The sequence below is a fragment of the Oncorhynchus mykiss genome, chromosome 25, assembly GCF_057628025.1.
Source record: "Oncorhynchus mykiss isolate SJ-2025 chromosome 25, ASM5762802v1, whole genome shotgun sequence".
Taxonomy (NCBI): domain Eukaryota; kingdom Metazoa; phylum Chordata; class Actinopteri; order Salmoniformes; family Salmonidae; genus Oncorhynchus; species Oncorhynchus mykiss.
Window position 1 is genome coordinate 53375926 of NC_143046.1, and position 23727 is coordinate 53399652.

General features: G+C 42.4%; 1 protein-coding gene across 2 annotated transcripts in view; it reads left to right on the forward strand.

Annotated features, from left to right (window-relative positions):
• luzp1 (leucine zipper protein 1) overlaps positions 1–23727 on the forward strand; it is a 75425-nt gene that overhangs the window by 14357 nt on the left and 37341 nt on the right. Inside the window, exon 2 of one of the 2 annotated variants that reach the window (XM_021584418.3) lies at positions 12291–12374. The gene's annotated coding sequence lies outside the window, so the exon portion shown is untranslated. Of the gene's footprint in view, positions 1–12290; positions 12386–23727 lie in introns of both variants that reach the window. The other variant, XM_021584419.3, reaches the window with a different exon arrangement.

The window sequence follows — 23727 nt, forward strand, 5'->3', positions numbered from 1 at the left end:
CGTTTGTGTTAAAACATGCATGGGCTGCTCATTATTGGACGTTCCGATTGGATCTGGCAAATCTCATTCAACCCACTGATGGGGGATTGATGCTCACCCAAGCAGCAGGTGATTGTGGATAGGGAGGGAAATGACTTTGAGGAGCGACGAGCAGCGTTTTCTTGGTGGCCTGCTTTGATGGAGCACGTGGCTTTGTGACGTCAGTTACTGTCAATATAGTCAGAGCTCTGGGACCACAAGGATCATGATGAATCAACAAGTTGATCTGACCAGTTGATCAATGAACTCTTTTCTCAATGTAAGTGGGGCGGCAGGTAGCCTGGTGGTTAGAGCGTTGGGCCAGTAACCGAAAGGTTGCTAGATTGAATCCCAGAGCTGACAAGGTAAAAATATGTTGTTCTGCCCCCCCGGCCGTCATTGTAAATAAGACTTTGTTCTTAACTGACTTGCCTAGTTAAATAAAGGTTTAATTAAAAAATATATATATATATATATTTTAAAGTGCCTGTTCCTGGAATTCAACTGGATCAGAACTACTACATGTCAAGTTCCTCGTACACATTAGTTCGGGGGGGGGGGGGGTGTCGATAGTTACATTTCTGGATATTATTTTTGACTATATATCATATTGTTTTTACCATCACAAAATTGTTTTTGAGCTAATTAGCTGTACCTGCACCAAAACTCTAGTATTTTCTGTTCATAGCTGCTTCTCCTTTTCTAAATAGGGAGACGATTTGTTTTCTGCGCTTTTATTTCCATGACTGATCCAAACTCGTTTTCTCATGGCTCTCTTGTCCTACTGTGAGCACTATATTTGGAACATTGGATCGCAATAAAATCACAGTATCAAATCACAATACATATAGAATCGTGAGAATCATAATGTATATCGTATCAGCACCTAAAGAATAGCGATATTGTATCGTGAGGTCCCTAGCAATTCCCAGCCCTAGTATACATGTGCCTCTTTCTTACTCTTGTGTGACAAGCTAGCAACCCAGTATGTTAATACTAAGCTTTGGCAGATAACTGTTGTCCTCCCTTATAATTATGAGCAACCTCATGGCTCAAATAAAAGGCTCTATTTGAGTGTGCCCAATTGTAATAGTAAATCATTTATTGCCTTTGTAGATGACAGGCTGTCTGTCTGACTAAACTGTTAGCATTAGCTGGCTTTGCTAAATTGGCCTAAACCTACCTACCTCTCTGAGGGGGAAGGTAAGAAACCACTTGAGCCAATAAATACTTCATTTTCACACCCTGCACTTTGTAGCCTTTCCGTTTCCCGTAAGAAGGTGCCCTTGGGAAAATCTCTCCATGGCTTCCAAGTTTGTATTGTGAATCGATACAAGCTTTTGACAGACAGAGCGTTAACGGCTAGCATAACAGGTGTGATGTGCTTGAATGTGGGGAATTGGTCAGAACAGAGGTTGTAAAACATACCTTTCTGGATTATTTACCCATATGATCCACTAGCTGTAAGCCTACTGCTGCTTGGTCTTTCTTTTGGTCTCTACCTCCACCTCACTTGTTTGTTACTGTTTTTAGTGTAAGTTCTTTTAAGGCCTACTTTTTGGTCAGTACAAGGAGGGTACAGAGGTGATTAAAACATATTGCCTCAGTTTCTCAGGCATCTTTTTTGGCACCTATATCTGAAATCGTTTATTATCCAAAAATTGAGGCTCACGCATCAGATTTACAACACATTTCGTTGCCCCGGTAGTTCATATTTATGGACCTCCAAAGCCTGCTATATCCTCCATCATAGCCTAAATGAACCGACCTGTAAACCATGCGAAGGCATTTAGAAAGTAAGGAATGTTCAGAAGGGGGTAAACTTTAATTTGGCCTGTTTAGCAATCCTCCATTTCTTTATCATTGAAACAGACATTTTGTTGATCTTGCTGCGACACCAGAATATAATACGTTTCCTGCTTACATGATGACCCGTTTATTTTTTAGATTTTTCTGTGTTGGTGCATTTTAAAAGGGCAATAAAAACCAAAACATTTCTCACCCATTATCTGCAGCTCCCGACGTGTCCCTTTCAGCTGTTTTTCACACGAGGAGTCCACCCTCCTTTTCAGCTTGTTCCAGTAGTATTTTTGGAAGTTATTGAAAAGAGAAATCTGAACCGTTTATCCTTAAAAGGGATGTATGGATAGAAACTTGTTATTAATGTCCTTAACATTGTGTGTAAGGTTGGGCGACATTACGATAGCATCGTCTATCGACTATGATTGACAGACATCGTCTATCGATGGGGATGACATCGTGATGTGACAGGTGACGGTTCAGCCTATTTGAACTTGGCTGGCGCCCCACAATAAAGAACGGCGTCTCCCAGCACACAAGTGACACTCCAAGTAATATGCCTAGTCCTATTTGCTTTAGTCTATTTCAATAAATATGTGATACAGAACACAATAGAGGAATGTAGGCCAGAAAGAATGGAGAATTCCACCAATGTCCAGTCAGATATCGTTTCTATCTGTCGGATGCATGGGCTTTAGGCAATAGTCTAAACCTATTATAATGGACACTCCTTAACTACCTTGTGTTTGGCTGTAAAAATGTCATAACTTAGCCTATATTCCCTTCTCTCTCCATTCGAGAGGCTATATGAAGGCTATGCGTCATCGTTTTATGCATGGCTTTCTCCCGATCAAATGCCAAGTTCCATTCAAAATATTATTTGAATAGGCTATTATCAATCACAGCTTTATAATACCTAGAACGAACAATATTATTTATTTTTCTATTTTATGAGACAATGCAATTATTTAGTTCTGAAGATGATAGACTACTTCTATCCAGCCCATGATGTCACTATGATAATGTTCCTCATCAAACAGTCACTGCTCCATGACTGTGTGCCTCAGAGACACACACACACACACACACACACACACCGGCTCCATGCTGAAGCTACTCCACCAGAAAGGAAAATTAGAAAAGAGATTTGTATTATTTGGGGCCTCTCTCACTAGAATTTTACAGTTTATACTCTGACCTAGAGCTGGGACGATAAACCGAAAATGATCGACACCAACCATACTGATCACTTATCAAAGGCATTTTCGCTGATAACGTTCATTACGATAAGTAGCCTGTACTAGAGAAATGTGAAGATTGAAATGATATACGTTTGCTGATATGGGTGGTTGTTAATAGGACAATAGATGACTTCAACCATTAGTAGTTTAAAGGATAATCATTTTAAAAACTGGTGCACAACGTTATAAAGTTATCGTTCTATTTGTTATCGCATCAATTCAGGCAATTTATCGCGATATGGATTTTTGTCCATATCACTCAGCTCTACACGGAGCACGATACCATTTTGAGTATTGTAATTGGTCTCTTTCAACTCCCGCACCATGGTATTTGAGCTAGGCAAATGTTCCAAAACGATATTTGGTCTCTTACTTTCTGCTGCCTTTTCGGGCGAGATGGTCCTCTGTTTTTAGTTCTCCGTGCCTGCTGTTGGCAGAGGGCAGGTCGGTCCAACCTCGCCAGGAGTTCATCTGGGGGCTCGTGTTGGAGTTCGGTCTCTTACAGCGCTAGCTAGCTGCTGCTGTGCTTTCTTAGGAACTCTGAGAAGACATTGACAGCAAATGTGTGGTTGACTGACTTTGCCAGAGGTGCCTCGAGATTGTACTCGCGCTTCAAAATGTGTGAGGTGAGGATGGATGGTGATGGATAGGGAGAGACGTGGGTAAAATGTGTAATTTTCCATTCTTGGCGGTTCCACAACTCGTTCCATGCCTTGCTGCTATGTTTAGTTTTTTTACTTTTTGGGCAGCTGCATTCTAGTCTTCACCAGCGGGAAAGAGGGAGGATTGGAGAGAAGAAGAGAGTGGGCTGTGATTAGTGTATTTGGTGTTTGAGAGAGCGAGAGGGCATCTGGTTAACAACCTGGAGCAACTATCAACCAACCCACCTCATTATAATTTAGCCACAGAGAGAGCCCTGCCTGCTATAGCCAAGTAAGCCCATATAAATAGAATCTGGTCATTTTATTTATATGGCGTACAGTGCCTTCAAAGTATTCACACCCCTTGATTTGATAAAAATGAATTGTAATTGTTTTGTCAACGATCTACACAAAATATTCTGTCAAAGTGGAGGAAAATTTTTTACATTTGTAAAAAATGTATGAAAATTAGCCCCTTGAGTTAATACATGTTATAATCTCCTTTGGCAGTGATTACAGCTGTCTTTCTGGGTAAGTTTCTAAGCGCTTTGCACACCTGGATTGTACTAAATTATTATTTAAAAAATTGTTCAAGCGCAGTCAAGTTTGTTGTCGATCATTGCCATTTTCAAGTCTTGCCATAGATTTTCAAGTAGATTTTAAATCAACTGTAACTAGTCCACTCAGGAACATTCAATGTTGTCTTGGTAAGCAACTCCATTGTATATTTGGCCTTGTGTTTTAGGTTATTGTCCTGCTGAAAGGTGAATTTGTCTCCCAGTGTCTGTTGGAAAGCAGACTGAACCAGGTTTTCCTCTGGATTTTGACTGTGATAATCCATTTATTTTTATTCTGAAAAAACTTCCTAGTTCTTGCCGATGACAATCATAACATAATGCATGCATCACCATACTTGAAAATATGAAGTAGTATTCAGTGATGTTGGATTTGCGCCAAACATAACGCTTAGTATTGAGGATAAAATGTTAATTTCTTAGCCAAATTTTGTGCAGTTTTATTTTAGTGCCTTATTGCAAACAGGATGCATGTTCTGGAATATTTTTATTCTGTACAGGCTTCCTTCTTTTCACTCTGTCATTTAGGTTAGTATTGTGGAGTAACTACACTGTTCTTATTCTGATTTTTTTTAAACTGCAATGTTGGTTTGGGGCTTGGTAAGTAAGCTTTTCACTGTAAGGTCTATCTTCACCTGTTGTATTCGGCGCATGTGACGAATAAAATATGATTTGTTGATCCATCCGCAGTTTTCTCCTATCACAGCCATTAAACTCTGTAACCGTTTTAAAGTCACCACTGGCCTCATGGTGAAATCCCTGAACTGTTTCCTTCTTCTCTGGCAACTGAGTTAGGAAGGACACCTGTATCTTTATAGTGACTGAGTGTATTGATACACCATCCAAAGTGTAATTCATAACATCACCATGCTCAAAAGGATATTCAATGTCTGTTTTATATATTTTTATCCATCTACCAGTAGGTGCCCTTTGCAAGGCATTGGAAAACCTCCCTGGTTTTGTGGTTGAATCTGTGTTTGAAATTAATTGTTACAATTATCTATATGTGTGGGGTACAGAGATAAGGTAGTCATTCAAAGATCATGTTAACCACTATGGTTGCACATAGAGGGAGTCCATGCAACATATGTGTCTTGTTAAGAACATTTTTACTCCTGCTCTTTTTTAGGATTGCCATAACAAATGTGTTGAATACTTATTGACGAAAGACATTTCAGCTTTTCATTTGTCAAAATGAATTCCAATTTGACATGGGGTATTGTGTGTGGGTCCGTAACACAAAATCTCAATTTAATTGATTTTAAATTCAAGCTGTAACACAACAAAATGTATAAAAAGTAAAGGGGTGTGAATACTTTCTGAAGACACTGTAAGCCAACAAAAGCCCCAGGTAAACATACCGTCTTGGTCTTACACCCACTCTTCCTCAGGTCCTCTCTGTTATCAGCCGAACGGGGAGCAGGAAGGAGGGAGAGCTGCTGGACTGCATGTGAATGAGTCCTCATTGAGTGATGTCACTCGGCCCCTGAGATAACAGCCGTGGCCTCCGTCCAGCCTTGGGATCCAGGAAGAGGGGGTGTTTATGACCCGTTGGCTCACGTTGCCGTGGCAACCACCCTGCGTGTTTTACACATCCCTATCGGGCCGTGTGTGTGTCAGTCGCACTGTAACACATGCGTGTGAAAGAGGGAGAAAGCGAGGGAGCGCTTCTGGAAGCCGGCTTAGTCTGGCTGAATGACAGAAATCCCTCTTCTGGCCCGACCCTGCAGATAGAGAGAACGAAAGGGGGGGGGGAGAGAGCAGGAGGGTGGGAGAGGGATGACACAGACACCTGTATCAACATCCACCCCCATAACTGGTTTCATAAATCCACTGCCTCTGTTGGTTCGCAGGCAGGCAGTGCCATGGTTTGTGCTGGTTGCCGGGAGGGTGGAGGGGGGGAGGGGGGGCAGAAGTAACAGAACACTTCAAAGAAAATATGGTGCTTTCCCTATTCTTGTCATTTGTAATACTCCTACTCCAGATCATGTATCCAAGTCTTCGGAGGCTAGCAAGGTGAAAGAGCAACTCTGCCACTTTTCTACCTCATTCATTATCTCCAGCGCCAAACCAATGTCTACCTACAGTACCAGTCAAAAGTTTGGACACACCTGCTCATTCTAGGGTTTTTCTTTTCTTTTTACTATTTTCTACATTGTAGAATAAGTGAAGACATCAAAACTGTGAAATAACACATGGAATCATGCAGTATCCAAAAAGTGTTCAACAAATCAAAATATATTTGAGATTATTCAAAGTAGCCACCCTTTGTCTTAATGACAGCTTTGCACACTCTTGGGATTCTCTCAACCAGCTTCATGAGGTAGTCACCTGGAATGCATTTCATTAACGGGTGTGCCTTAACAAGTTAATTTGTGCAGTTTCTTTCCTTGTGTTTAAACCAATCAGTTGTGTTGTGACAAGGTAGGGGTGGTATACAGAAGATAGCCCTATTTGGTAAAAGACCAAGTCCATATTATGGCAAGAGCAGCTCAAATAAGCAAAGATAAATGACAGTCCATTACTTTAAGACATGAAGGTCATCAACGAGGAAAAGTGCAGTCGCAAAAACCATCAAGCGCTATGATGAACCTGGCTCTCATGAGGATCGCCGCAGGAAAGGAAGACCCAGAATTACCTCTGCTGCAGAGGATACGTTCATTAGCGTTACCAGCATCAGAAATTGCAGCACAAATAAATGCTTCAGGGTTCAAGTAACAAACACATCTCAACATCAACTGTTCAGAGGAGACTGCGTGAATCAGGCCTTCATGGTGAAATTTCTGCAAAGTAACCACCACTAAAGGTGGAAGAAGAAGAGACTTGCTTGGGACAAGAAACACAAGCAATGGCCATTAGACTGGTGGAAATTTGTCCTTTGGTCTGGAGTCCAAATGTGTGATTTTTGGTTCCAACCCGTGTCTTTGTAAGATGCAGAGTAGGTGACAGATGATCTCCGCATGTGTGGTTCACACTGAAACATGGAGGAGGTGGTGTGAGGATGTGGGGGTGCTTTGCTGGTGACACTGTCAGTGATTTATTTAGAATGTAAGGCACACGTAACCAGCATGGCTACCACAGCATTTTGCAGCGATATGCCATCCCATCTGGTTTGCGCTTAGTGGGACTATCATTTGTTTTTCAACAGGACAATGACCCAACACACCTCCAGGCTGTGTAAGGGCTATTTGACAAAGAAGGAGCGATGGAGTGCTGCATCAGATGACCTGGCCTCCACAATCACCCGACCTCAACCCAATTGAGATGGTTTGGGATGAGTTGGACCGCAGAGTGACGGAAAAGCAGCCAACAAGTGCTCACCACATGTGTGAACTCCACATATGCTGTTGGAAAAGCATTCCAAGTGAAGCTGGTTGAGAGAATGCCAAGAGTGGCTACTTTACTTTGAAGAATCTGAAATATATTTTGATTTGTTTAACGCTTTTTTTGGCGAGGGTATTTTCTTGCTCCCCACTTCACTGAGATCTCAGGGTTTGAAAATCGCTGTTAAAATGTTTAACTTTTGTTGATGTCATTGGGTAAAACATATGTAGCCACTGGTTTGGTGCTGGAGATGATGAATATGAGGTTGGAAAGTGGCAGAGTTGCTCTTTAAGGGTCTTGTACTGGCTCTAAAGGGTTGGGACGTTTCAGGTTGGTTTGAACGGACTGACACATCTTTCTTCTAGTCTGAATGTGAACTGTGTAAAACTAGCCTTGTCAATTATGTTTGCTGCTGGCTGGACAGGGATGACTCTTGTTGATGTGGTACGGCAATCCTGTGGGATAATGGATGTGGACCTGTATTTCTGTCGTTCTCCCTCCAGCACTGTAACGTAGAGCCTACATGTACAATCCCTGCACCCGTCTCTCTTCCACCTGGGATCGAACAGGCGTCTTTCAAAATAAAATTCCTTCTCCAGATAATTTCTTGTGATCAGAAAATATTCATGTTCTCAGGGTAAGGAATTTTCAGACGCTACGGTTACCCAACCCCCTTTAACTCCCCCCTCAACTCTGAGGGTACTCCTATTTTCTTCTGACGCATAAGCGCTAATGTGTATGGGTGGAAGCTTTCGTCAATGGCGTGCCCATACGTCGCTTTTTTCCCCCCCTCTGTGTTATTTTCGAGACGACTCATCTCGAACTCCATCAGCGCGTTGAAAAGGGCCAGCGTGTAACGAGTGGGTTGGGTTTCTTTCTTTCCAGCCAGCCCATTGCTTTTGAAACTCCTCATGCGAGCAGTCTCGCAGCGCAAGCTAAATAGCCATAAAAATAGAATGGTTGGTGAACCACACTTTTTTTTTATTTATTTTTAGCTCTGTTTTAAATGAATATTTTGAGGCTGCTGGCTTGTTTTCAAGTCGCAGGGTCTTGCTGTATCCAGGCGTTGGGGGACAGAAATAGGGCCGTCGTCACTGTTTGATCCGTTCTCTCCAACTTCTCTGGTTGGAGTGCTGTGTTGACTTTGGCCCGTTCTGGCGAAGGGGTCTGCTGAGGCAACACATGGTCCATGTGTGAGGCATCACTCTCCCGCCATCTGGAGGGCCCTCATGCTTCCTCTCATATACCACTCCTTCACCCCCTTCTTTTTTTCCCCATGCTCATCGGTAGCTCACTCGCATCACGTCACATTTGCTGTTTAAGTTCCATATTATGCTTAAACGTCCTACTTGACAGAGTTAAGTGTGAAATCTCTGTTATAGGGTTGGTTTCCCATACACAGATTGAAGCCTTGTCCTGCACTACAAAGAAAAGTAATTGAGAATCCCAAAGAGTTGTGAGAGCATTTGAGTGTTTTCTCCACCGTCTTTCTAATGGGTTTCATGAAATGCTCACCATCGCCACTTTCCCTGTACAGTAGCCAACTTTCGTCATGTCACAAGGTGATTTACACAGTGTGTCGTTATGATTGTTTAATTGCACCTGCATACACCCATATTAGGATATGTCAGGCACTTCGTCGTCTGGCATTCCTGCCTCTCCCTCCCCGCCTCTGTGACATGGGCCTGCCTTTGTCCTGAGTAATAAGGCTCCAGGAAGGCCTGGCTACCACGGTAGCTAGCTCCTGCCCCATAGGAATCCTTAACACTCCCAGACCTGACTAGCTCATTTGTGTTCTGGAATACCAGGCTTTTTTATGATCCAACATTCTGGTCTTTTTTTTGTATGTGTGTGTGGTTCTGGATTTATTTGTCAAGCTGTCCCTCCTCCCCTTTGCTGTGAACTGAACAATGCCCTGTCATGGTTCTACACGTTGGATTCAGTTACTTAATTGAGCCACAGTTTGCTCATTCTCATTTTCCAACTGTGGCATGCTGCTATACTCAGCATCCTCGTTCCTTCCCTCAGTGACAGACATATTTTAATTTGACTGTGTTGGTGCCATTGATTACATTGATAACTCACATCTGGCACGCAGAGGCATGTTTTTTCCCCTCCCTGGTCAAACAAGGGCACAGTGACTGTTCACCCACCCACATGGACCGACCAACTTTTTTGTAACTATCCCCTTTTTCACATCCTCCCCTTTTTTCTTAATTTTTTTTCTTCCCTTTCTCCGTCTCTCGCTCCCTCCTCCCCTTTTCCTCTCCCTTCATTTCCCTCTCCTCCCCTCATGCTGGTCTGAGGATGGGTGTGGATAGGTGGGCCCCAGCTCTCGGCCATGAAAGAATGCAGTTAAAGTACTGTTTTATCTGCTCTCCCTCCGAGCTGGAGGTCTAAGAGACATCTGGTCCCCCAGACATGCCAAATACAAAATCCCTGAATGGGCAGCATTCCTTTATAAGAAAGCAATACCAATCAATTCTGAATTGTTGGTAAAGTCCAAGAAATACCTTTTTTTTTTTACCCAAGTTAGTCACCCTGAGTGCATTGGCCTGGGGAATGTACTGTAAGTATTTTGAAATGAAATGGAGCAGCAATAGCAGTAGGCTAGTATTACTGCTGTTGGTGATCACGATGTGAATTGAAAGTACTGTACTTTTATTTGTTGAGATTCGCTCTCTTCCCTATGTTTGGGCGTACAGTGCGGAAACAAAAGCCGAGCCTTTTGGAAGAGAAGAAGACTTGAGGGTTACTTTTCATCTTGGGATATTATAATAGCGCATTACAACAAGCCCTTCAGGTTTTGAGTGAAATGAAGGAGCTCGCAGGCTGCTTGCCTTCAGGGCACATAGCTTTATCAATATGGTACAACATTGCTGTCCAACTTCCCTATCTGATGGAATGCAAATACGAGCAGGAGGCATGCACTTGCGGTTTGTAAATCGCCTGCAAATGACATCTATTTGGTGTTCTATTTTTTTTTTCATGTTGTACTCCACCCTCCCGCCTTCGTACCTCCTTAGGGCGTCTTGTTCAGCATGTTTAATTTGGGCATTCCTTAACTTCGCTCGCAGACAAAACAACCCGAGAACTTTGAGTGTGCCCCCCCCCTAATCACTCGCAGGAAATGGGCTCCCGTGCAAACTAGCCCCAGCGCAAAATAACCCTGCGTGTATTTTAAGGCCATGAAATGTTGAGTTAAGGAAATGCTACATGATCTCTCCCCCAACACACTTTCTTTCTCCCCTGCTCTCGTCCCCTTAGTACAGCCTTTCTCTGTATTTTACTTGTGCTTTAAGGCATGTCATTGGCGTAATCATGGAAAGGTACAATTTCAGAAGTAACTTGATGTACTTTCTCAAGCTGTCTTTCTGCTAGTGGTTGTAGTTTAAATTGTTAGGCAAATGGCGTAATAATACTCCCTACTATTCAGCTGACGTAGACGGGGAAATGCATGTTTTTGCGTGTAAAGGATGAGGGCCAAGGCCGCCTTCGAGAAGGATGTGGCTGATGTTCAGTTTACCATTTGGTTTTCAATGATTTAAGGGAAACCACACAGAGCGAGGAAAGGGCCACTTCAGAGTGTTTGGGGCTTGAAAATAATGGTGAGTCGTCATGTCGTGCGAGCCTGTTTACTTCTTTATTTGGTTGTGAAATGGAGGGTTTGTCCCTGGTCAATGTTTGAGGTCTTTTGGGGTGTCTGAAATATCTGTAAGGACCTGCCAACGAGCTGGGATCTGAAACATTGACGTTGTAGTAACAGGAGAGTCAATTGGCGGTTACATTTAGGTAAAAAGATGATGTACTTCAGCCATGACAATATCAACACTACAGTATACTTCTCTGAGGTCCTCGTTATCACTGTCTTGGCATAACCCACACTTTTGAGTAGAAATTCCATGTTAAGTCGAACATTGAGGCAACGTTGTGTGTAGTGATGGGGGAAAAAATGTATACAGTTGCGTATCGCAATATATAATTTTTTGACAATATTATAGCGATATTTGACTCCAGTATCGATTTGATATCGTTTAGACAATATCACAACATTATTTTTTGCGCTAGTTGACTGTACCTGCACCAAAACCAGTATTTTTCCTTCATAGCTTGTTCTCCTTTTTAAATAGGGAGCCAATTTTGTTTTCAGCACTTTTATTTATTTCTTTCATTGTCTGATCAAAACAAATTTTCTCATGGCTCTCTCTTGTCCCTCTGCAGTAGACCATATGGTGAGCAATATGTTTGGAACATCAAATTGCAATAACATGACAGTATCGAATCACAATACATATAGAATCGTGAGAATCGCGATATATATCGTATCGGCACCTAAGTATGGTGATAATATTGTATTGTTAGGTCCCTGGCGATTCCCAGCTCTAGACATAGGGCCAGAATGGAATGAATGGAGCACTGTTGGGCCAGCCAAAAACAAGTTGTCTGGTCATGCATGAGACAATTGAGGCGCAACGAAATGTGACACATATCTGACCGACTTCTCAGACCACCTCGTAGCCAATATGCCTCAATATCAATGGTTAATTTTACACTGAAGGCATAGTCAGTTGACTGACCTTAAGTGTCAATACCAAGCACAACAATGGTGAAATGAAGCTATGAATCATTACTGTGGTAGAATCATGAGAAACTCATAATGTTTGTCCTCTGTGTTCTTCCTCTGGTTGTAGGGCTTGTGGATGGAGCTCCATAGTGAAACCGACGGGCTGCATTTACCAGCTGCTTAGCACCCAACACAAGAGGATCCATAGAAAGTAAGTTTACGGTATGTGTGTTTTGAATGTCTTTGTCAAGGCCATGTTTACACATAAGCTTACAGTATCTACAGTTCAGTCTTTATATTATCATGTATTAGTGTGTGTGCGTGCCGGGCTGTCCGTCTGTAAACACCCTCTCAGGACCGTCTCTATCTAACCTTGACTGGCCTTTTTTGACATACTGTTTCATTCAAACTGTGACCGAATGTCTCTATTTGACAGTCGCAGTTTGAGAGAAAGTCTGCCTTTGACTGACTGTTTCTTTCTATAAAAAAAAGGTGACACTCTTGTGTGTGGTGTGTGCGCGTACGTACGCTCCCATACTGTGTGTATGGCAATGAGTCTGCGTCCAGCTGCTCAGTTGAAAGAGGAAACGCAGAGAAATGTGGTGGGGAAGGTTCCGGATTCCAAGGCCGTTCCTTACCTCTGAACCCTTTGTGAGCTGGTTTCCTGGTGGGCCAGGTCAGTGTTGCACTAAAGCTGGCGCCGCGTTTCCTTCCCTGGACCCATAGGTCAGCAAGGAATGGCAAACTCGCACATATACAGAGTGCACGCACAGAGTGCCGGCTCACCTGGAGACCCTTGGTAACACCCTCCCAGTAATGTGCTCTCTCTGTCAAACTTACTCAGCACTGGGAGAAGCCAAATAAAATCACTGAGGCAGCCCAACTCTGATATTTTTTCCACTAATTTGTCTTTTGACCAATCACATTTTTTTTTTAGCTGATCTGATTGGTCAAAATACCAATTAGTGGGGAAAAAAATAAAATAATTGGGGCTGCCTGTCTAAACACAGCCTGACTGGTCAAGTCTAGTCAGGCTACAGCCACTGTCTTCAGCATGCTAGTAACTGTGCGGAGTGTCTATGACTATTTTCTACCTGTGGTGAAATTATGAAGTATACAAAGGAGACAGTTTAATCCCATAGAGGCCTTTATTCATTGTTCTTCCCGTTGGGTTGTTGTCGTTATGGTTGGGTGGTATCCAGATTTTTATACCGTTGCTGGACCATACCGGGGTGTAAGTATTACCAAATGTGCACACAAGGGGCACTATTTCTTTTTTTACCGCACAAAACAATTTAGGCAACGGAGATCTTGATCCAGGAAGGGATTGAATGTCTTTTGAGAAGCTTGATCTTGACATCTAGCCACTTAGCTAGCATGTTAGCAAACCAAATGCACAGCTGGAGCTCTGAGCTGGATATAATTTCTTTGACACAGATTTCTTCTACTTAGTTATAAGCAGTGAAGTAGCATGTGCCACCTGCGTGGTGGGGGTGCCCCCAACATCATTTTTGTATCATATTTTTTTGCGGTATTGAAAATCATACTGTCTGTATTTCGAAATACCCCGGTTTATGGTATATCTCCCAAGCCTAGTTGCCATGGTAAAGGGCATAGACTGTATTTGAGTAAAGAGACTGTATGAATGTGATATGACACAGCATATCTCCCAGTGGTAGAGGTTAAAGTGGCTATATCCCAACATGTATTGTAATCAGCTATATTTAAAGATGGCTCTGACAGTAATGTGTCAATCAAGCTGTCTCTGTGTGCGTATCCCAGACACATTTATGAGGTTGTCTGTCTCTGTGGACTCGTGTAGCAGGTAAGCTGAAACCTTGAGTCCTCTCCTCCTCACTCTCTGTATGGTTCCACCCCTTTCCTCAGTTTATTTCCATGGGTTTATTACTGTATGTGTCATTAAATACCGCTGCATTATGGGCCAAGAGGGGGAGGGGGGTGAGGCTCCCGTCTCTGCTCTGTCGCAGCGGCAGAGCTACGCCAGCCAGTGTGACGTCTGTTCCCCATTCACCACCGACAGCATTACATTACTCCGCCTCTGTTTCTCTCCCTCTTCTTATCTTCCTCCCGCTCTTTCTACTGCATCTATCTAGCACTTTTTTCTCTCATTTTCCTCTCCGCCTACCTTTCCCCATCTCTCTTTATTTCTCTCCCTCCCACTCTTATCTTCCTCCCTCTTTCTCTCCATCTCCCCCTCTCTCTCTCACTCTCCTCTAGCCTGTGATGATGATGAGTGCAAGAGAGTGCTGCATTCCTGCTGCAGTGTTCCGGTCTGGCAAAGCCCTGTTCAGCATTCTGTGGGCTAGCTCCCCACCGCGTTGTAGCTCACTCGCTCTCTCACATGCTGTCTCGCATGCTGTCCCCCCCCCCCCCCTCACCACCACACTTAGTTACTCACCCCTCTCTCTCGGCCTCTCGCACAAGAGATGCAGTGAATCTGATGCTCCCACAGTGCCACCTTGCAGCCGCAGCGGGTATCTGATGCCAACACTCTGGCTGCCAGGCTGTGCCAACCGGGGAGGGCTGGCACCCAGACAGATTGACAAAAGGCAGCGACGGAGAGAGGGAGGAAGAGGGTATATGTTAATCAACCTAAAAAAACCTAAGATTTTATTTGTCACGTGCTGAATACAACAGCTGAATACAACCTTACTGTGAAATGCTTACTTACATGCCCTTAACCAACAGTGCAGTTCAAGAAATAGGGTTAAAAAAATATTTACTAAATAAACTAAAGTAAAAAATGTAAATAAAAGTAACACAGTAAAATAACAATACCGAGGCTATATAGAGGGGGTACTGGTACCGAGTCGATGTGCGAGGGTACAGGTTAGTCGTACATGTAGGTAGGGGTAAAGTGACTATGCATAGATAATAAACAAGTAGCAGCAGTGTAAAAACAAAGGGGGGGTGTCAATATAAATAGTCTGGTTGCCCTTTGGTTAATTGTTCAGCAGTCTTATGGCTTGGGGGTAGAAGCAGTTAAGGAGACTTTTGGACCTAGACGTGGGGCTCCAGTACCGCTTGCCGTGCAGTAGCAGAGTGAACAGTCTATGACTTGGGGGACTGTAGTCTTTGACAATTTTTTGGGGTCTTCCTCTGACCCCTATAGATTTTATGGACACAGTATACATTAGTTATCTTGTTTTTAGTCCCACCCTTCAGCTCCACTCAACCCCTCCCATCTATCTCTTATTTCTGTATGACATGTAAAGTGCATTCGGAAAGTATTCAGACCCCTTGACTTTTTCCACATTTTGTTACGTTACAGCCTTATTCTAAAATCAATTAAATCGTTGTTTTTCCTCATCAATCTACACACAATAAATTGCAAATTTATAAAATATAAAACATTTAAATATCCATTTACATAAGTATTCAGACCCTTTTACTCAGTACTTTGTTGAAGCACCTTTGGCAGCGATTACTGCCTCGTGTTTTCTTGGGTATGACACTTCAAGCTTGGCACACCTGTATTTGGGGAGTTTCTCCCATTCTTCTCTGCAGAATCTCTTGAGCTCTGTCAGGTTGGATGAGGAACATTGCTGCACAGCTATTTTCAGGTCTCTCCAGAGATGTTCGATCAGGTTCAAGTCTTGTCTTGGCTGTCTGAGGTCTGCCCCAGTCTGAGGTCTGAGCGCTTTGGAGCAGGTTTTTATCAAGGAGCTTGCTCTACTTTGCTCTGTTCATCTTTGTCTTGATCCTAACTAGTCTCCAGTCCCCAACTAGTCTCCCATGATGCTGCCACCACCATGCTTCACCGTAGGGATGGTGCAAGTTTTCCATCAGACATGATGCTTTGCTTTCAGGCCAAAGATGTCAAACTTAGTTTCATCAGACCAAAGAATCTTCTTTCTCATGGTCTAAGAGTTATTTTTTTTACATCAAGATTGTATTATTAAGATTATTAAGATTGTATAAATGTTTCAATACATTTATGGAGATATAATTTTTTTATCCCCCTCCACCGGCAATCTGATAACATAAAATGTCAAATAAATGAATTAATCATGAGAATTTGTTTTTATTATTACATAGTAAATCTACTGAACAATACATCATAGGCTCAAATTATTGATACACATTCATGGATGTAAAGGCCCGTTGGTTAAGAGTTCAGAAATGTCCGCTGCTTCTTTTTTTCAATGTGTCCAGAGTGGACACCTTGGCCCTGTGGGATCCTGGCCCGTGGAGAGCTCCATAAGTACAATTTCCTTAAATGCGAGCAGCCATTGTTACAAAGGTTAACCGACAATCGTTTTCTTAGCTGCTGTGGTTCTTGACAACCACACTCTCCGTTGGTGTGTTCTGACAAGCCCAAGTCAGTCATCACAAAGCAACATCACTATAGGATCTAATGGCAATATTTGATCTATAAGTACAGAGTTGACATTGTTGACTTTCCCCCAGAATCCAACCACCTCCTGGCATTTCCGCAGCACATCCTGAAAAGTACCAACACACTGAAAAGTACCAAGGTCCCCTGTGGTGCAGAACTCACATAATGGCAATGGACTAATACCCATGTGATGCCTTTTTTGAGGTGTTAGATGGGTTCTATGGCATATTTTGTAATTAATGAATTAGTTATTGGGGTTTCCAGATGATCCTAATGTATTTTTTCGATACTGTCTCCCATTATTTGTCTGTCAGCAAGTGTAAAATCATTTTCCCATACAGTGGATCAAGTTGATGGTTTTTGTGCTGCTAGAATTGACTGTACATATCAAAATCAACTCCCTTTGAGGGCCGTCTGTTCGTTCTAAGTTTGATCAATGGGTGTACTGCTTATTCTGCTCCCCGGGGGAACCCATAGGCTTGCATGGATAGGCAGAGTTGAAGGTAAAGACTAAATGAGGAACCTGGGACATTAAAACACTGGCGGATTTCACATTCACATTGAATATGTCTTTGAAAGTATAAATACCTTTCTTAGACCAAGAATCTGATATAACGGGTTTCTCACACACTAAGAATTATTTTAGGCCATATTGGAGAGTATGAATTCCATTGAAGTAGTTTTCCACACGTTTACTGAGTATGCTATAATGGGTCCAAACAATAATGCAAATATTTTTAGGAGTCAATCCAGAAAATAATGAATATTGTAATCTAATGGATGAAACGATTGACTCTTCTATAGCACGCCCAGGAACAGAAGCCTCTGGGTTTAACCAGGTCTTCAGGATGTTCATCTGGTATGATAGGTGATACAAGTTTAGATTAGTCCACGTGATGCTTTTGTTCTCTGTGGTGTTGCACATTTAGATCTGTGGTCTCTTTCTCCCCCAAATGAACTTCTTTATGACGGAGTCAAGTTTAGACCAATTGTCTATAGGAGGAGACTGTGGTAACATGGAACTCATAAAATTGATACGAGGGAGGACATTCATTTGAATAATTGAGATTCTAGGATGCAAAGAAGAGGCCATAGCGGACCATCTTTTTATGTCTTTTAGGATATATTTTGAAAGGTTTCTAAGTAGTTCTTCCTTCAAGTAGTGTGATTTAGAGGGGGATATAGTAATGCCTAAGTATATATTTGTTTCTTCATTGAGATCATGGGTGGTAGTTGCATGCTTCTCATATATCTGAGTTAAGAGGTAGTAGAGCTGATTTTGTTTTCACATGGTCTGAGAGTCCTTTAGGTGCCTTTTGGAAAATTCAAAGCAGGCTGTTGTGCCTTTTACTGAGGAGTGGCTTCCGTCAGACCACTCTACCATAAAAGACTGATTGGCGGAGTGCTGCAGAGATAGTTGTCCTTCTGGAAGGTTCTCCCATCTCCACAGAGGAACTCTGGAGCTGTGTCAGAATGATCATCGGGTTCTTGGTCACCTCCCTGACCAATGCCCTTCTCCCCTGAATGCTCAGTTTGGCCCAGGCGGCCAGTTCTAGGAAGAGTTTTGGTGGTTCCAAACTTCTTCCATTTAAGAATGATGGAGGCCACTGTGTTCTTGGGGACCTGCAATGGTGCAGACATGCTTTGGTACCCCTTCCCCAGATCTGTGCCTCGACACAATCCTGTCATGGAGCTCTACGGACAATTCCTTTGACCTCATTGCTTTGTTTTTGCTCTGACATGTACCGTCAACTGGGGGACCTTAAATAGACAGGGGTGTGCCATTCCAAATCATGTCCAATCAATTGACTTTACCACAGGTGGACTCCAAGTTATAGAAACATCTCAAGGATGATCAATGGAAGCATTCGAGTCTCATAGCAAAGGTTCTGAGTACTAATGTACATTTTGGGAATATATCTCAACCGGTTTTCGCTTTGTCATTGTGGGGTATTGTGTGTAGAATAATTTCATCAATTTTGTAATACGGCTGTAACGTAACAATGTGGAAAAAGTCAAGGGGTCTGAATACTTTCCGAATGCACTGTACATGTCATATAGAAATAAGAGATAGATGGGAGGGGTTGAGTGGAGCTGAAGGGTGGGACTAAAAACAAGATAACTAATGTATACGGTGTCCATAAAATCTATATAGGTTCAGAACTTTTTGTGAAACAGTGCAGTTAGAAATACACTACCGTTCAAAAGTTTGGGGTCATTTAGAAATGTCCTTGTTTTTGAAATAAAACACATTGTTTGTCCATTTAAAATAACATCAAATTGATCAGAAATACAGTGTAGACATTGTAATGTTGTAAATGACTATTGTAGCTGGAAACGGCAGATTCTTTTTAATGGGATATCTGCATAGGCGTACAGAGGCCCATTATCAGCAACCATCACTCCTGTGTTCCAATGGCACGTTGTGTCAGCTAATCTAAGTTTATCATTTTAAAAGGCTAATTGATCATTAGAAAACCCTTTTGCAATTATGTTAGCACAGTTGAAAACTGTTGTTCTGATTAAAGAAGCAATAAAACTAGCCTTTAGACTAGTTGAGTAGCTGGAGCATCAGCATTTGTGGGTTCGATTACAGGCTCAAAATGGCCAGAAACAAAGAACTTTCTTCTGAAACTTGTTAGTCTATTATTTTTCTAAGAAATTAAGGCTATTCCATGCAAGAAATTGCCAAGAAACTGAAGATCTCGTAACAACATTGTGTACTAATCCCTTCACAGAACAGCGCAAACTGTCTCTAACCAGAATAGAAAGAGGTGTGGGAGGCCCCGGTGCACAAATGAGCAAGAGCACAAGTACATTAGTGTCTAGTTTGAGAAACAGACACCTCGCAAGTCCTCAACTGGCAGCTTCATTAAATAGTACCTGCAAACACTGGTCTCAACGTCAACAGACAAGAGGCAGAGTTGCAAAGAGAAAGGGAATACTTATTTACTCAAAACATTTAAGCTTTTAATTTCAGAAAACACAATTCCACTTTGGCATTATGGGGTATTGCCTGTAGGACAGTGACACAAAATCTCAATTTAATCAATGTTCTAGTCAGGCTGTAACAATTTTTTTTTGAAAAAGTCAAGGAGTGTGAATACTATCTTCTTTCTAATGTTATCAACTTCATTTCTCAACTCCTAATGCTGAGGAAGTTCTACTCATTGGAGCCAATTAAACTTACTGGAGTATCTGACATATGCTTTGAAAAAGCACCTGCAAATAGGCTACCGGTGCGACAAGTGCCGCTGGCTGCTGGTAAGCTTTCTTCACTTGGACATACATGTTTGGCTAACCTTTTTGTTTTAACCAGCTAAACAGATGCTCTTAGCGAAAATGTGTTTGGAGTTTCCTTTCAAGCTAATAGCCTTAGTTTACACATCCTCTCCCGATTATAATGTGGGGAGGTCAAAATAATGAAAAAACGGTATCTACCAAATCTATTCATTTTAAAATGTTGATTACTTCTCCATGCCATTATCATTCACCTGATGATGATGATAAAAGATGCTCAATAAGAAATCCACACCAATTAAAAACAAACAACTCCATATCTAATTAAGACTAAATGGTATTCAGTATCCAGCATGTGCATTTGCTGGTTTGCCTGGGAGTGAAAAGGTGGAAAGCCCCTGTATTAGAATGTCCTCTCACTGTCCTTGATGGTTATATTGCTGCATTGTATTGTCCCTGCCTTGTGTTGTGCTGTAACCTTGAGCTGGTATAATGATTTGAGCCTCAGTGCCAGTGTGTAACAAAGTGTGCCCCCCCCTTCCATTGATGCTGACAGGCACATCTATTATGGCTGGTGGTGGTAGTGCCTGTGGAGGCTGATAGCAGAAATAGTGGGCTGGTGGTGGTGGTGGGGGGGGTTGATGTTTGGAGGAGGTTGAGATTTCCGTGGTGGTTGGTGCTCACTCAAGTCCAACACAACTCTTTAAAAAAATATATATATATATTTTTTTATGTGTCCTAGTGTGTGTGTGTCGATGTATGGAAGCAGTCTGTTAAGTGTCAGGAGACTTGGTGGTTCGTAAAGACTCACATCCATCATTGTGGGTCACCTAACTGATTAGCCCTCATCTCCTCTCTGGCCTAGTGGGAGAGGGGGAGGAGAGATTGGGGGATGGTAGGCGGAGGTAGAATCATAATGAGGTTGTTCTCGCTGTCCTTGAACGTGGATGGTAGTCAATAGAGGAGAGCAGAGATGATTCAGCTGCCTTGGATATAGAAAAGCAGTGAAACCGCTCACCATTTTTTAGGAATTTATTTATTTGACAAGGGTAGTGGACATTTAAACAACAACATTTCAGTCTTCACATCAATTTAAATGTGCTGGATACTGAATACCATTTAGTCTTAATTAGATATTGAGTTATGTTTGTTTTTAATTGGTGTGGATTTCTTATTGCACATTTTTATTAAAATGGCTTTATGCTGTAAGAGAAGTGGATAATTTTCAACCTTGGTTGTGTTGGTACGAGTTTGAATGTACACCACAGTTTGGAATTCAGCGTGTGTATTTATGCATGTCAATGGTTGTTGGTTGTCAGACAGTCTGTGGGGGGTAGAAACTAAGTTATTGTTCTTTCAGTGAGTGAGCTCCCAATGTCCCTTCCTCTGTAAACCGCGTATTTGCTGCCGGCCAAAGTAAACAGTAGGTTGCCAGTCAGTGGCACAGAGTGGGAATTTCTCTCTTTTCTCGCTGACTCTCTCGTGTGTGTGTGTGTGTGTGTGTCACTTTCTCCTTTATCTCTCATTTTCTCATCCATCTCTCTGGCCTTGAGTACGGACTCCAATCACCACCTCTCTTGTCGACTAATTTAAGTGCTCCTCCTAGTTACAGCATGTTCAAGCACCATAATGTTGCCATGTTCAGCAAACATCAGTTATCAGCACCACACAAGGTGACACATGTTGCATTCCTGCCTGAGCACGTCATAGGCAGCCAATCTGCCATTAGTCTCCATTAGAGCTCCAGTAGAGAGGCTCTTACCTAACTGTGATGTGAACAGTGTACACTAATTAAGTCTGTTTGAGCAAACCCAACCAGGGCCCTGTTTATTTGGTCACCAATGTAGCAAAACGTTTTGAAACGGAGAATGAAAATGAACTTTTCCGTCCCGGTTAAAAAATATGGTTTTAACCTGATCACTGCTGCGTGAGAGGCTTTCGCTCTATTGCTGCAGCTGCCTGCAGAGGTTGTAGTCGGCAGTGTGTAGCGATCAGACTACGGGAGAGAGAGGGATGCAAAGGCAACACGGCTACAGCCATTTAGCTAGCTAGCTTGTTGTAGCCTACTTCTTTTCATTTCACAAACTTTTAAGTCCATCTTGCATTGCATTAGTGAACTCTCACTATACTTGCTGTACATTGAGGCTCTTTGCCGCATTGCTCTGCCAACATAAACAACAAACTGCACACATGAAGGCTACCGGTATTTTATGGGGCGTACCGTGCACATCATAACGTTTGTTTTATTAAATAAATAATTTGAAATGTTATGGTATATCCTTGGGTCTGTAACAATGTCAAATGGATATTTTGATTTAATTTAGAAAAAGCTTTTTCTGTGTTGAAATCTGGTTAAAAAGGCCTATATTAGGCTATAATTTTTTGGTCTGTCAAAAATGAATGCTCACAAGTATTCGTATACTAATGTCAGTTTTAAATATTTGAATAACAGTGCACATCCCTAGTTACGTGTTGGTGGTATTGAGGCTGTGTATGTACGATATGTGTTCATTGAACCTGTCGAGTGTGTGCATGCGCTAAGCGCTCCCGTGTGCGTGTGTGTGATAGAGACCATGTCGGTTAGCATGTGTGTTCATGAGCGATCATGTAAGTATGTACAGTATGTTCCTAGCACCTGTACGGTGTGCTCAGACAAGTAGCATTATGTGAGCGATGCAGGGTCAGGCCTCCCAATAACGACCATACTCTCTCTCTCCCTCTCTTCCCGTCTGTTCCCACTTAGCGATTCTGCCTGTTGCGTAAGCTCCTCTCTCTCTCTCTCTCTCCCCCTCTCCTTTAACTGCCCATGGCTTCTTGCTTCTGATGACGTCATTACTTACTGAAGGGGAGGGGGTGTTTAGCGCTGAACTCACAATGGCTGGTACACTTCCTCTACCTGCTAGTTTCACAACATGACTTCCTTCTGCTCAACATTCCTACATTCCCAACACTTCCTTAATTAAAATCTATCTTTCTTACTCACGTTCATCATCCCCATTTTGTTACAACAGCTACACACACACACAAATGTGCCCATCTCGAATGTGGGCCTATGAATCATTAATAACTATAACATTAATAATCATCACACTTTTTGTGATCAATGTCTGTCTGCAGGGATGCAAACTAGTCACCTTTTGGGGAAATTCGCAGTTTTTAATCCAAAATAGGTAAACTACGTGATTCGTGTAGATCCGTTCACATAACAGAATGCAGCATGCGACTGAAGATAGAAGAGACAACCTGCTTGCTAGGTATGGCATCATTGTGCGCTCTGAAAGACAGCAGAGAGTGGAAAGGCAGTTTGCCAGTTACAACACTAGCGCATCCCCAACAACGAAGAGGTAGGTGAGAAGGTGATGAAGCATACTTCATGAGCTGTAACGCAAAACAACTGGCATTTGGAAAGTTTGAGGTGAGGGAGCAAGTGTGGTGGAAGAAGAATTGTTAGCATTGTGAAAATTTGCTAAATTAATGTTTCAACATTAGATAAGGTAACGTTAGCTCGAGAAACCAATTAGCTAAAATATTAACTGGTATACGACTCCTTGCCGTTCCTCAAGCTATAAGACACACACACACAGTCTTGATGCCTAGTCAACATGTCTGTCTGTGACTCCAATGTGACCTGGGGACAAGGGCCTAAGAGGCATGTGGAGTCTCCGTGTCAGTGTCGTTCACTGGCCTTTCGACCCCAGACTGTATCACGGAGTTGTAGAGTTGGGAAATGGCTCAAGAGACCCTGGCGCCATGTCATCTCTGAGCACTGTAAATAAGTCTCCTCTTGTATTTAGATTTAAGTGGGTACCATCACATACCCTTGCTGCATCCCAAATGAAACCCACTATTTCATAAGTACCTATGTCCTAACCCACTCACTATTTAACTGTTTACAATGTTTATGACACTTAAGGGCCGACGCTCCACTCACACCAGTCGCTGTTTGTTTTGCTGCCCAGTTCCC